The sequence below is a fragment of the Pteropus alecto genome, unplaced genomic scaffold, assembly GCF_000325575.1.
Source record: "Pteropus alecto unplaced genomic scaffold, ASM32557v1 scaffold410, whole genome shotgun sequence".
NCBI classification, from domain to species: domain Eukaryota; kingdom Metazoa; phylum Chordata; class Mammalia; order Chiroptera; family Pteropodidae; genus Pteropus; species Pteropus alecto.
Window position 1 is genome coordinate 29,132 of NW_006429388.1, and position 13,516 is coordinate 42,647.

The following is a 13,516-nucleotide window of genomic DNA, read 5'->3' on the forward strand; positions in this document are numbered from 1 at the left end:
TATTTGATATGTTTCCTCAAGCCAGGGAAACAAAAGCAGAAATACACAGATGGAATTACATCAAAATAAAAAGCTTTTGCACATAAAGGAAACCATCAACAAATTAAAAAGACACCCTACTAAATGGGGAATAAATATGCATAAATGATATATCTTATAAGGGGTTATTATTCAAATATTTAAAGAATGCATACACTCAATATCAATAAAAAACCAACAATTCAATTGTAATATGGACAGAAGATATGAATAGACATTTCTCCAAAGAAGTCACACACTTTGGCAACAGGCATATAAAAAGATGTTCAACATTATTAATCTTTAGGAAATGCAAATCAAAACAATGACATATCCCTTCATACCTATGAGAATGGCTATAATTAAAAAGTCTACAAATAACAAGTGTTGACAAGGATGTGGAGAAATGGGAACCCTTGTGCACTGTTGTTGGGATTAAAAGTTGGTGTAACCACTATGGAAAACAGTATGGTATTTCCTCAAAAAAAAAAAAATTAAAAAAAAAAACAACTATCACATGACCCAGCAATTCCAATTCTGAGTATTTATCCAAATAAAACAAAACAATAATTCAAAAAGATATATGTATCCCTATGTTCATTGCATTATTTACAATAGCCAATATATGGAAACTACCTAGTATTTATTGATAAAGAAGGTGTATATATACAATACAATATTACTCAGCCTAAAAAACGTAATAAAAGCTTGTCATTTCTGACAACATGGATGAGCCTAGAGAGTTTATGCAAAGCAAAATAAGTCAGACAGAGAAAGACAAATACCTCAAAATTTCACTTATATGTGAATTTTGAAAAGCAAAACAAATGAACAAACAAAACAAAAGAGAAACAGATTCATAGATACAGAAAAAAAAAACATGGTACCAGAGGAGGGGGCAGTGGGTGCAAAACGTGAAACAAAATAAGATGTACAAACTTCCAGTTAAAAAATAAATAATCACTGAACGTAATATACAGAATATGGAAAATAGGCAGTAATATCATAATAACTTTATATGGTGACAGATGTTTACTAAACTTATTATGATAATCACATCATAAGGTATATAAATGTCAAATCCTTATGTTGCATGCCTGAAACTAATGTAACATTGTTGTCAACTATATTTCAATAAAAATATATTTTTTTCAACTTTAAATACAGAAGTTTATTACTCTCAGGTTCTGGAGGAAGTACATGACATGCCTTGAGGGGACGTAGAGGGAGGTCAAAGCAGAATCTGGGTTACAGACCTTTATTATGGTCCATGGGTGGAGTGTTTAGGGATTCCTAAGCTAAGATCACATTGATCAAGTAAATAAAGAGTAGGATTTTGGTAAGTTTAATGTATCTGTTGACAAATGTTGTTGCCACAAATGCAATGTCACCAGGAGTTTCTAATCTAGGGTGAGATGAAAAGAAAGGCTTTGAGTAAAATAGCTTGAGTTAAATGTCTCAAGTGAATCTGCTCAAGGGAAGCACTCCAAGTGTTAAAGCTATAGTGCTGCAGCTCCAGTGTTATAACACCCATGTTACAGCTCAAGCTGGGTAAACTCAGCTGAAAGTGCACTCCACTGAGACATAGGGGAGGCTGGCTTATATAGGGAGTAGTTCCTATCCTAGTCCTTGATTGTTCAATTTCTATACAAGTGAGAACTTCAAATTCACAGTTTGATTGGTCCAAATAGCACTATCCTGATTGGCCAGCTCCACATGTTTTGATTGGTTGTTGTGAAGCCACTCTGATTGGTCAATAAATATTCATATGACAGTATAGCTGCACAGCTTTAAGTGGGCAGGGAAGGTCCCCATCCTATTAGTCAAAATATGACTCCAGAAAATCTTTATAAGGGTCAACTTACAAGGCAAGAATGGTACAGGGAACTTAGCAGCCCAGTCTGTGGCTTTTTACTGAAATGCAGCATGCCTGAGAGGCTCCTGTAAACAATAACTACTAGATTCTAATTATCAATTTGAGCTCAATTAATGATAAGAAGTCTTTCTTAGCAGGCACATTCGTTCTCAGGGTTAACATTTCCCTCTATCAAAACATGTTGACAGACAGCATTCATAACTGATTAAGTCAGTTTGTCCTATGTTGGTCCCTGAGTCATTTGGCTACCTGCTCTGAGTTCATCTACTCCCTCAGTGAACAGGCTATTCTGTTAATGGTTCTGGTTAGATTTCACATTATTATATCTAATTGAGTAGTACATAGGCCAGTGCATGGGCTTACAATTCTAAGGAGGTGGTTGTTCTCATACTCATCTCAAAATTCTCATCACTTGTCTTAGAACGATTAAGATTAAGCTATATCTGAGAAATGTTAAGAGGAATGACACTGACAGAAATCAGAAGCTATAACTAAAACTATAATCTCAAATGCTTTACATGTTTTCTACTGATGGCGATAAAAAATTATACAAATTGAATTTTGCTATATGTACAAACTAGTATGGGTATTCAGAAAAAGTATCATTTACATATACAGGCATACCAGAATTATTTTTACTTCCAAAGAGGTATAATAAATTTGTTCATCATGCAAAAACTTGTTTGTGAAGTTTCTAATGGAAAATAGTATAAAATACTTATAAACATAGTGCTAATATGTGACAAATTATATCAATTAAGCAAACAGTTCAAATTTATAACTGTATAGGCCCCAAATCCCCAAATTTCTAAGCATTATCTCAGTGTTAAATTGATTTCACCTAAAGTTACATCGTTAGAAAAGAAGTTTTAAATATTACTCCCCTTCCCATACATTATCATACTTCCAGAGGTGGAAAGTGAACAATTCGATTTATCACTTTTACTCATTCTCATGAATCTGATATTAGTTGCATTGCAGAGTTTAAGCTAAAGTAGGTGCTCAAAAGGATCAAATTAATTGAATTTTCTAGTTCCAGAGTATTGCTGCTATTGTACTTGTTTAACAGAAAACCATGTCTCTGGTTGACACATTTCTGGATCAACAATTGAGAAGTTAAGATCAGCTGCCAATGAAGACAGATAACAGTTGTCAGATAACGGTTCAATCGTTTCTATCAAATTTAAATTTTTAGGAAATAAAACCAGGTCTAATTTTTCCCTTGTATTCTCTATGGCACCTACAAAATTGTTGTGGGCATAAATACCATTTGGTGGAAAATAATTTTCTAGAAAAGTACTGCATGGAAAAAGGATTACCTCTATCTCATACAAAACACCAATATATCACATGAGACACTAAAATAACACAATTTACAGAATCACTAACTTTAAAAATATGTTAAATAATATTTATACTAATAGATATTTAAATATTAGACTTATTCATTCTAATATCCTTTAAAATGCATTTCAATCTTTAAGCTCTGTAATGAGATAGAAGATAAGGAATTCACAAATAGAAGTAATCTTCAAATTACCAAACTCTAGTCAATACAAAAAGCCCCAAGATTGAAGTAAGTAAAGTTACAGCCTTAGCTGAAAAACTGACTACAGTAAAGATATTATCTATCTGAAGAAAGTTTTTAAAAATATTTTAAATTACCCCTTTTTATTTTCAGTTTAAGGTATTCAAGAAAAGACAATATACATTCTAAATTATTCATAAAGAATCAATAAAACAGTTTTTCCCAGCCATCAAATTTTATCTTACCACATTACTCTGAATCACCTCAATATAAGAATTTTATCTTACCACATTAATCTGAATCACCTCAATATAAGATATATAAGAATTTTCCACTTAAATAATTGATCGAATACCAACATAGAGGTTAAAATATTTTTAGCAAGTTAGAAAGAATGGTTCACATTTTAAATAATGTACGTTTCGATGAAACACAGAAACATGGCGGGGTCAGAGACATCCCAAAATCTCTCCCCTTGAAACAATAATAAGCTGAACATCTAAAACTCAACAACAACAACAAAAAACCCAAACTGCACACCAGCACGTCTGAACATGGGATCTGTGCAAAAGAGCTACCACAGGTCAGAACTCTGGGAATCCTGCAATAGACTAAGAGAAACAAAGAGGCCACTCATAGCTGGAGCTCCCAGGAAGAGAAGGGGGAAGGGAGAAGGTGCCATTGATTCTCTGAACAACCCTGCTTGGAAGAGCTGTGAGCTCCACGGGGATGGTGGCAGTGTCCAGGCATCACAGCAGAAAGCAGAGAACTTGGTACAGCAGAGAAATGGAGGTGACAGAGAAACAACAGTTGATTATTACCAGTCACAGTTGTAAAATGTGAAGCTGAGCCACAGCTCCCATTCCCAAACCCAGAGGTGCCCTCCCCTGATACCCTCCAAGATCAAACACAGTGAAGCCCAAGGAGAATATGACAAACACTACCGAAATGGTAGCCAACACTGAAAGGGACTGAGACTGAGAGTAGCGAACATGATTGATTATGTATAGGGGAAAAAAAGACATTATTAAGACTTTATATAGTGCAGGGATCTAAGAGGCTTAGACACCACCTACTGGAAACCAAAAGAAAAATGCCTACTTTGCAACAGACTAAAGAAAGACCTTTGTATAAGAAATCTTCCTTCAGGAAAAAAAGTACAATACACTTCCATTAATGCCTAGGTGGAGAAATAGTCCATTAAACACCATGAACAATCAAGATGATAAGACAGCTCAGAAAGAAAGAGAAAAAAATACCTAGAAAATAAGCTTAAAGACAAAGAAATAAAAACAACTAGATGAGTAGATGAGTTCTTGAGCAAGGAAATTGAAACCCTCAAAAAGAATCAAATAGAACTTCTGGAGATGAAGAACACACTGCAGGAAATGAAAAATTAAATAGCAAGCTTGGGAAATAGAGTCAAACCAAATGGAGAAAAGGATCAGTGATATCAAAGATAGAAATTTAGAAATAAATCAGAAAGAAGTAGAGAGAAACCAAACAATGAAAAATAATGAAAGATAAATACAAGAACTAGCTGACACCATCAAGAGAAGAAACATAAGAATAAATGGCATTATCTAAGGGGAGGAAAAAAAGTAGGGATGAGAAATATAAATAAACCAATTGTCAGTATGAAAATTGAAACAATCATCAAAAACCTACCAAAAAGTATAAGTCCTGAAACAAACAGCTTTATTAGTGAATTCTACCAAACATTCAAAGAAGGTTACTTATTCTCTTCAAACTTATTCTCTTCAAACTATTCCAAAAAATCAAAGAGGAGGCACTACTTTTAAACTCATTTTATGAGGCTAATATTATTCTGATACCGAAACCTCATAATGATAACACAAAAATTGAAAACAACAGACCAATATCTCTCATGAACACAGATGCAAAAGTCTTTAATAAGATACTAGCAAAACAAATACAGCAACATATTAAAAAGATTATCCACCATGATCAAGTGGGCTTCATACCAAGGCACAGAAATGGTTGAACATACCCAAATTAATTAATGTGATACACTACATAAATTAAAAAATAAGAATCACATGATCATATCAATAGATACACACACAAAAAAAAACATTCAACAAGATACAGCATTCATTTATATTCAATACACTTAACAAAATCGGTATAGAAGGAAGGTACTTTAACATAAAAAAGACCATATATGACAAACTCTCAGCCAATATTTTAATTAATGGTGAAAAAATAAAATTCTTCCCTCTAAGATTAGTAACAAGACAAGGCTATCCACTATCACCACTGTTACTCAATATAACATTGGAGATCCAATGAGTGCAATCAGAAAAGAGAAAGATATAAAAGGCATCCAAATAGGAAACAAAGAATTCAAACTGTTACTATTTGCGGATGACATGATTCTCTTTATAGAAAACCCTGAAGATTCCACAAGAACATCGCTGGAAACAATAAACAAATACAGTAAAGTTTCTGGATATAAAATCAATGTTTGAAAATCCATTGCATTTCTTTACTTTAATAAAGTGGAAAACTTAATTCCTTTTGCAATTGCAACAAAAATAATAAAATACCTAGGAATAAATTTAATGAAACATGTAAAGGACCTATTGAATGAAAACTTTAATATCTCATTAAAAGAAATCGAAGAAGATACAAAGAAATGGAAAGATATTCTGTGTTGGATTGGAAAAATCAACCTAGTTAAAATGACCTTATTATCTAAAGCATTATACAGACTTAATGCAATCCCTATCAAAATCCCATCGGTACTTTTTAAGGAAATAGAACACAATATCATCAGATTTCTATGGAAGCACAAAAGACCCCAAATTGCCAAAGCCATCCTGAGAAAAAAGAACGAGGCTGGAGGCATCACTCTGCCCAACTTCAAAGTATACTACAAAGCAACAATAATTAAAACGGCATGGTATTGCCAGAAAAACAGACACACAGACTAGTGGAACGGAATCAAGAATCCAGAAATTAACCCATGTTTATATGGGCAAATAATATTCGACAAAAAATGTCAAAAACATACAGTGGAGAATGAAAGCCTCTTCAATAAACGATGCTGGGAAAATGGAAAGCCACCTACAAAAGAATGAAGCTAGCATGTTTTCTGTCATCACACACCAAAATTAACTGAAAAAAGATTAAGGATCTAAAACAATAAAGTGCATAAAAACTCAATAAAAACTCAAAATGGATATAAGACCTAAAATAAGAAAATGCATAGAAGAAAACAGGAACTAAACTCAAGGATCTTGGACATAAAGAGAGTTTTATGAATTTTACCTCAAAGGCAAGAGAAGTAAAAGCTAAAATAAATGAATGGGATTACATCAAACTAAAAAGCTCTGCACAGCAAAAGAAACCATCCACAGATAAAGGGACAATCATCTGAATGGGAAAATATATTTGCAAGCAATGCCTCCAATACGGGCCTAATATCCAAAACATACAAAGCACTTATACAACTCAGAAACAACAACAACAACAACAAAAAACCATACAAAAAAACGAAAAAAAAATCCAATCAAAAATGGGCAGAGGACTTGAACAAACACTTCTCCCAAGAAGACATACAAATAGACAACAAAAATATGAAAAGATGCTCAACATCGCTAGCTATTAGAGAAACGCAAATCAAAACCACAATGAGATAACACCTCACACCTGTTAGAATAGCTGTTTTCAACAGCTCAAGTAATAACAAGTTTGGGAGAGGATGCGGAGGAAAAGGAACCCTCATACACTGCTCGTGAGACTGTAAATTGATACAGCCACTATGGAAAACAGATACCAAAGTGTCTTATGATTGATGATTATCTAAAGAAACTGTGATACATATATACAATGGAATATTACTCAGCCATAAGAAGAGATGAAATACTGTCATTTGCAACAACATGGATGGACCTCGAGATAATCATGCTAAGCGAAATAAGCCAGACATTAAAAGTTGAAAACCCCATGATATCACTTATATGTGGGATATAAACCTAAAACTAACAAATAAACAGGACAAACAAAGAGAAACACATGGACATGGACAATAAACTTGTGGTTACCAGAGGGTAGGGTGGTAGGAGGGAGAAGGGAAATAGATGGGGTCAAAGGGTTCAAATATGTGGTGACAGAAAGAAATCGAAGTACGGGAGGGGAACACACAATGCAATATATATATATAAGCCTTGCTGTTAAATTATACACCTGAAACTTACTGGAATTTGTTAACCAATGCCATAAACAAACAAACAAACAAACAAATAAACAAATAAATAAAATAATGTACATTTCATAAACATGCAGTCTTTCTTTCTACCAGGACAAAAATTGAGCTGTTTTTCATTGACTGGTCAAAAACAAGGGAGGATGCTTATAAGTTCAAAACAACTCCTATACAGGGAAATGTGAGGCTATAATTTTCCTTAATATCTAATTATTCCCCCATCAAGTGGTGTGTTAAGTTACTAGAATATCAATTTCAATTGTAGAGTCAAGGATATGTTGAATAGGGTTGTTTTCTGCTATAGTCGTTTTAGAATGGGTGGTTCCGTAAAATCAAAAGTAAGTTTAGTGAGAAAGTACAAATAAGGATAACTATAGGATCATCATTTTTACTAAAAGTAAAGGCAGGCATCAGATGAAAAGTCCAGCATTCAGACATGTTTCCCGAGAAGCCTAAGTTTTGAAAGCATTGCATCAAACATTTGAATGCCAAGGTTGCCCCTTACAGGGGTTAGAACAGCAAAAATCAGAAAAGTACTGTATAGTTGATGGTTAATGATATGGAATAACTAGAATATGCAATCTAAAACATAAGGAAGGTGACCAGCTTGTCACAATGGAATTAAGATCACTAATATACCCTGGAATATAATTATTATGACAGCTATTAAATAAATATAAGAATTATGCATAACAAGAGTTCACTTTACTGGCGTGGTCCTGAATCTTGGGGAAGGCTTTCTGCTTCAGGTGTCATCTGCTTTTTGCACAAGTAGTTGTCTGCTATGGATAACTTTAATTGAACTCTCCTATAGGCTGAGATGTACAATCCAATAAATGTGGTACAAGTGTGGGAGGCCTTTTTAATGGGGAAAAAATAAGTCTGTGAGTCAAAACTTTTTAACTTTGAGGCAGGGGAATTAAAGGGGGCAGACTTTCCTAGAGAGTGAGAGAAGATGGCACTGAAGGTGGGTCTTACAAAATGGCTACTGCCACCACTTCTCCACAGATAGAGAAAGCAGAGGAGGAGAAAAAGAGGCCTCCAAAGCCAATTAAAATATATGTACTATTCAGTTTATTTTAGAGCTCTCCAAGTACTGTTTTTTTTTTTTCTTTTAAAGATTTCCCATTGTGCATTATATCAGCCAAAGTTCCTACTGCTACCTCCAGGAGGTGGCTGATTAGCATGAGAATTTTAGAGCATGGGTTATCCACTGTGTTCCCCTCCTATTAGGGCATCCCTTCAATGTGCCTGGAAGGGTCCCTACCCAGAAGAGGCCCTCCTTGAAATGGAAGGTTCTCTCCTTGAAGTAGAGGAGATCCTTTCTTGGAACCAAATATAAATCATATGCCGTGTCCCCCTCAGTCCAAACTTATAGACTGAGACAAAACCTGAGTGAAGGTTCCCTATCTAAAGTAAATAAAGTCCCTAAGACCTCAACCCAAAGCATGGGAGATCTTGGATCTGAGAGGACTTACTCAAGACTTTCTGGAGCTACAAAGGAAACAACTGAGCTCAATTGGCTGATGTAGGCACTGATACATTGGCTTAGGATGGTGTCGGTGGAGAAGTTGGGCTGGCACTTCAGATCCTATTGCTACCACCATTTAATGTCGACAGAAGGTCACTGCCACAAATTAAATGCCACTAGAAGTCCCCAGTCTGGGATGCAGTAAAGAGATAGACTTTGAGTGAAATAGCTTGAGTGAAATAGATTGTGAAGTAACTCAAGTGAAGCTGCTCAAGCAAAGCTGCTCAAGTGAAACAGCCCAAATTTTATGTTCAAAGTGTTCAAGTGTTGCAGCTCAAGTTGTTACAGGTATAGTGCTATAGCTCTAGTGCTACACTTCCTGTGTTACAGCTCTGCTGTTATAGTTCCAGTATCATAGCTCAAGTCAAAGACATGTAGCTGAACGTGCATTCCACCAAGACATAGAGAGGTTGGCTTATACAGGGAGAAGTTTCCACCCCTGGTCCCTGATTAGTCCATTTTTATACAAATGAAAATTTAAAATCCAAACAGTTTGATTGGTCCAAATAGCACTTTTCTGATTAGCCAGCTCCACGTGTTCTGATTGGTTGTTGTGAAGCCACTCTGATTGTTCAGTAAAGATGTAAATGAGGATATAGCTGCACAGCTCTGATTGAACAGGGAAAGTCTCATTCTTATTAGTCAAAGTACAATTTCAGAAACTTCTTTATAAGGTTAGCTCAGATTATAGGAACACAGTGCAAGAGGCTTAGCAGCCCAGTCTGTGATTTTTACTGAAACACAGCATGCGTGAGAGGTCCCCATAAACAATGGCTGCTAGACACTGATTTTGAATCTGGGCCCAAATAACCACAATGAGTCCTTCTTAGCGTGTACATTTTTCTTCCAGAGTTAACATGTCTTTTCTAAGGGACACACAAGGGGAAGGTCCTGGGAGGTAGAAGAGTATTGATCACAAGGGCTGTTGGGGAAGTCATATCAAAAACTTATACTGCTGAGAGGCAGCAATAACATTAAGTCACTTAGCTAAACTGTCCACAGTGTCTTACCATTAATCAGTGGGGGGCATATTTTAAATTTAGAACCCATTTTCAGTTTGTTCATTACCAAAACAGAGAACAGAATACACATAAAAATCCCTAGAACCTATATTGTGGAAGTTTGAGAGAGGATACAAATATAAAAACTCAAGTAGGAAGGTGTAATTTTGGTAGATGAACTTCTAAACCCAGAAAACAAAGAATGAAACTACTCCCATAGTTAACAAGAAAAGGAGGAAATTAAAATTTTTCAGGGTCTATTGGAGTTAAACGAAATCCTCTGGAATTAGTAATAAAAAAAATCTGTATTTTAAACAAACTTGAAACAACACATAAGTAAAGATTGAAAAATCTACAAATTTATATTAAAAATTCTATATAAGAAAGGAATCAGTTACAGCACAAAGTGAGTAAGACAAAAACACAGTGGGAAAAAAAAGATTAGAAAAACCTGGAAGAAGTCCATCCATGAAATATCGGAACAGATACTATTCACATTGTCACTCAGATAAAAATTCTTTCTGATCTTAAAAAAATAATAATTGGAAGCTCATCTCATAACTTTACTGTGTAGATTTTATGTTCCTTTTGTAGTTTGTCATATGGTACACAGAATATAATTGTTATTATAAAGTTATAAAGTTGTATCAACCTTAATAGACTTTTTTATGGTTTTCCTAAAGTCCCAATGCTATTTAGCTTCCTAGACTAGGCAGATGTTTCCTAAGTAAACTAAAGTCAGTATTCCTTTGCCCAGAACAAACAAATAAGTAGTACTTACAGCCTACTGTTTTACTTATTTCTAGCTATGTGTGCACACATTACAAAGATTAATCTTTTTTTAAAACATTTTTATTTTTTTTAATTATAGTCGACATACAATGTTATATTAGTTTCAGGTGTACAACATAGTGATTAGAAATTTATATAACTTATGAAGTAATCATCCTAATAAATCTAGTACCCATCTGACACCATACCTAGTTATTAAAATATTATTGACTATATTCTCTAGGCTGTACTTTACATCCCTATGACTATTTTATAATTACCAATTTGTACCTTTTAATCCTTTCCTCCACTTCATTCATCCTTTAAACTCCACCACCACCCTCCGGTAACCATCAAAACCTTCTCCGTATCTATGAGTTTGTTTCTTTTGTTTGTTCATTTGTTTTATTTATTTTTTTTAATATTCTACATGTAAGTAAAATTATATGGTATGGATAAAGATGTGGTACACATATGTAATGTAACATTACTCAGTCATAAAAAAGAATGAAATCTTGTCATCTGCAACAACATGGATGGACCTAGAAGGTGAAACAAGTCAGACAGAGAAAGACAAAGATTCATCTTTATCACCCCATTCCTGCCACACACACACACACACACACACACACACACACACACACACACACACTGACATATATTGAGTTCTTAGTAAATCTATTTGAATAAAAATAATAATTACATTAATTTATCTAATAAAACCAAGTCCTTGACAACATATTCTCCCATTAGATCCAGTGTGGGAAGAACTATAGAAAAAAGTCTGTCTGCTCTTTAGAAATATATGTATAATCATCCATGTTGTCTCTCCAGGTTTCTATTAATTGGAAATCTTCTTTAGCTGACACTTCTACATTTCGATAAGAATTGATATTTATAATGATGACCCCGAAGCACCCAAAGTCCTGAAATGTCTTCTGAATCATCAAAGCAAGATTCAGTTTTGCTCAATGTAGTTTTTGTGTTAATCATGTTTTATTGTACTCTGAGGTTTTGAAACTGGCAAGTTTCACGGTAAATATATCCACTTTCTATTAGCACGTTATTTGATTAACTAACCCACTCTATAGTATCCTTCCCCCTTTTCCCAAGTATTGACTGAAAATACAAACCTGTATTTTTATGTTGAAAGGAAATATAATACTAAAATACACTAGATTCCTTCCTATAACATACATGTTACTATTTTTGAAGCAGCTGAATATTCTTTATTTGTTGTTTGGCAGGGAACAGGACTCAAATGACATTTTGCTGTTTTTGAGACTAAGGAATAAAGTATATGATGCTTTGAGTAAATGGAAAAGTTTTCTCTAAATGTTCTGTTTTGTAGAGTGTATGTAGCTGTGGTGGACATTACAAACAGAGATAAATATGATGCTCAAAATGATAATGAAATTGGAATGTTTTCAATAACCTCCTCTCCTTTAAAGATAAAGCACAAAGCTTATTATATCATTTGTGCTTTTTAGCTACGCATTTAGTTGCTTTTGCTTTTAAGACTTTCCATATTAATCTTCCATTAGCCAGCTGAAAGAATATTCCTTCTTCCTAATAGGAGTGACAAAGGAGAACAGTGTCTCTACACAAAGATTGCAAAGAGCTGCTACTTATTATTTGAAAACAAACACAAGATCTCTTGTTAGATCACAGGAGAGTAAAAAGTACTGCATTCCTAGGGCAAATGAAACATCACCAAATCTATCTCAAATACTTCAAAATAATATTTAAAAATAGGTTTCAGTAAGAAATTTTTTCATTTATTTATTGATGAAAAGAGAAGAGTTCTTTTGTGAATGGCGTTTCATTCTGAACCTCCTTGGCTATTAGAGGAGCAATTTTGTGTACTAAGATATACTGAGAGATGTCATGTCATATATTTTATCTCATTGCAATCTAGTTCAAAAATCACACCTCTTTCTATAATACTTTACCTGATAATTATATATTCTGGGGCTTAAAGAAGGTTCATTGTTATTCTCACCTGAAAAGTGAATACTGAGAGACTCCAGCCATTGCTCTCTCCCCGTAAAAATCATCTATTTTACACATTATCATAAGAGTAGAATCATAGAAACTTTAAGTTAAAAGCGCTTTTAACAGCCAAAGACTGTTATCTATGAAGAATGAATTCTCATACAAATTTAATCTTATTCTAATAAAATAAAGTTTTTAGAAAAATTTCTTACTTTTAAAATTTTACTATGATTTTGAATAATTAAGGTTCCTCAAACTTGATATGACTACCACTGGTGGTGTGGGAGATAATTTTTAGAAGATAAACAGACATTTTATATGTTAACAGTTATTCATTTAAAAATATTTATTAGGAAAATAGTACCTACACATCAATCTGTATTTTTATGGGTACTATTATTTTGTATGTTTACATTTTCTAAAAAAGTTCACTCAAAGTCAACAAAATATATAAAGTTAAAAATAATAAAATTAATATTCAATATGTTATAAAATTTATAAATGCTAGGGATAACTGAATTTTGCTAAGATTTCTTAAAATAGAGCTATACACATTTTGGATATA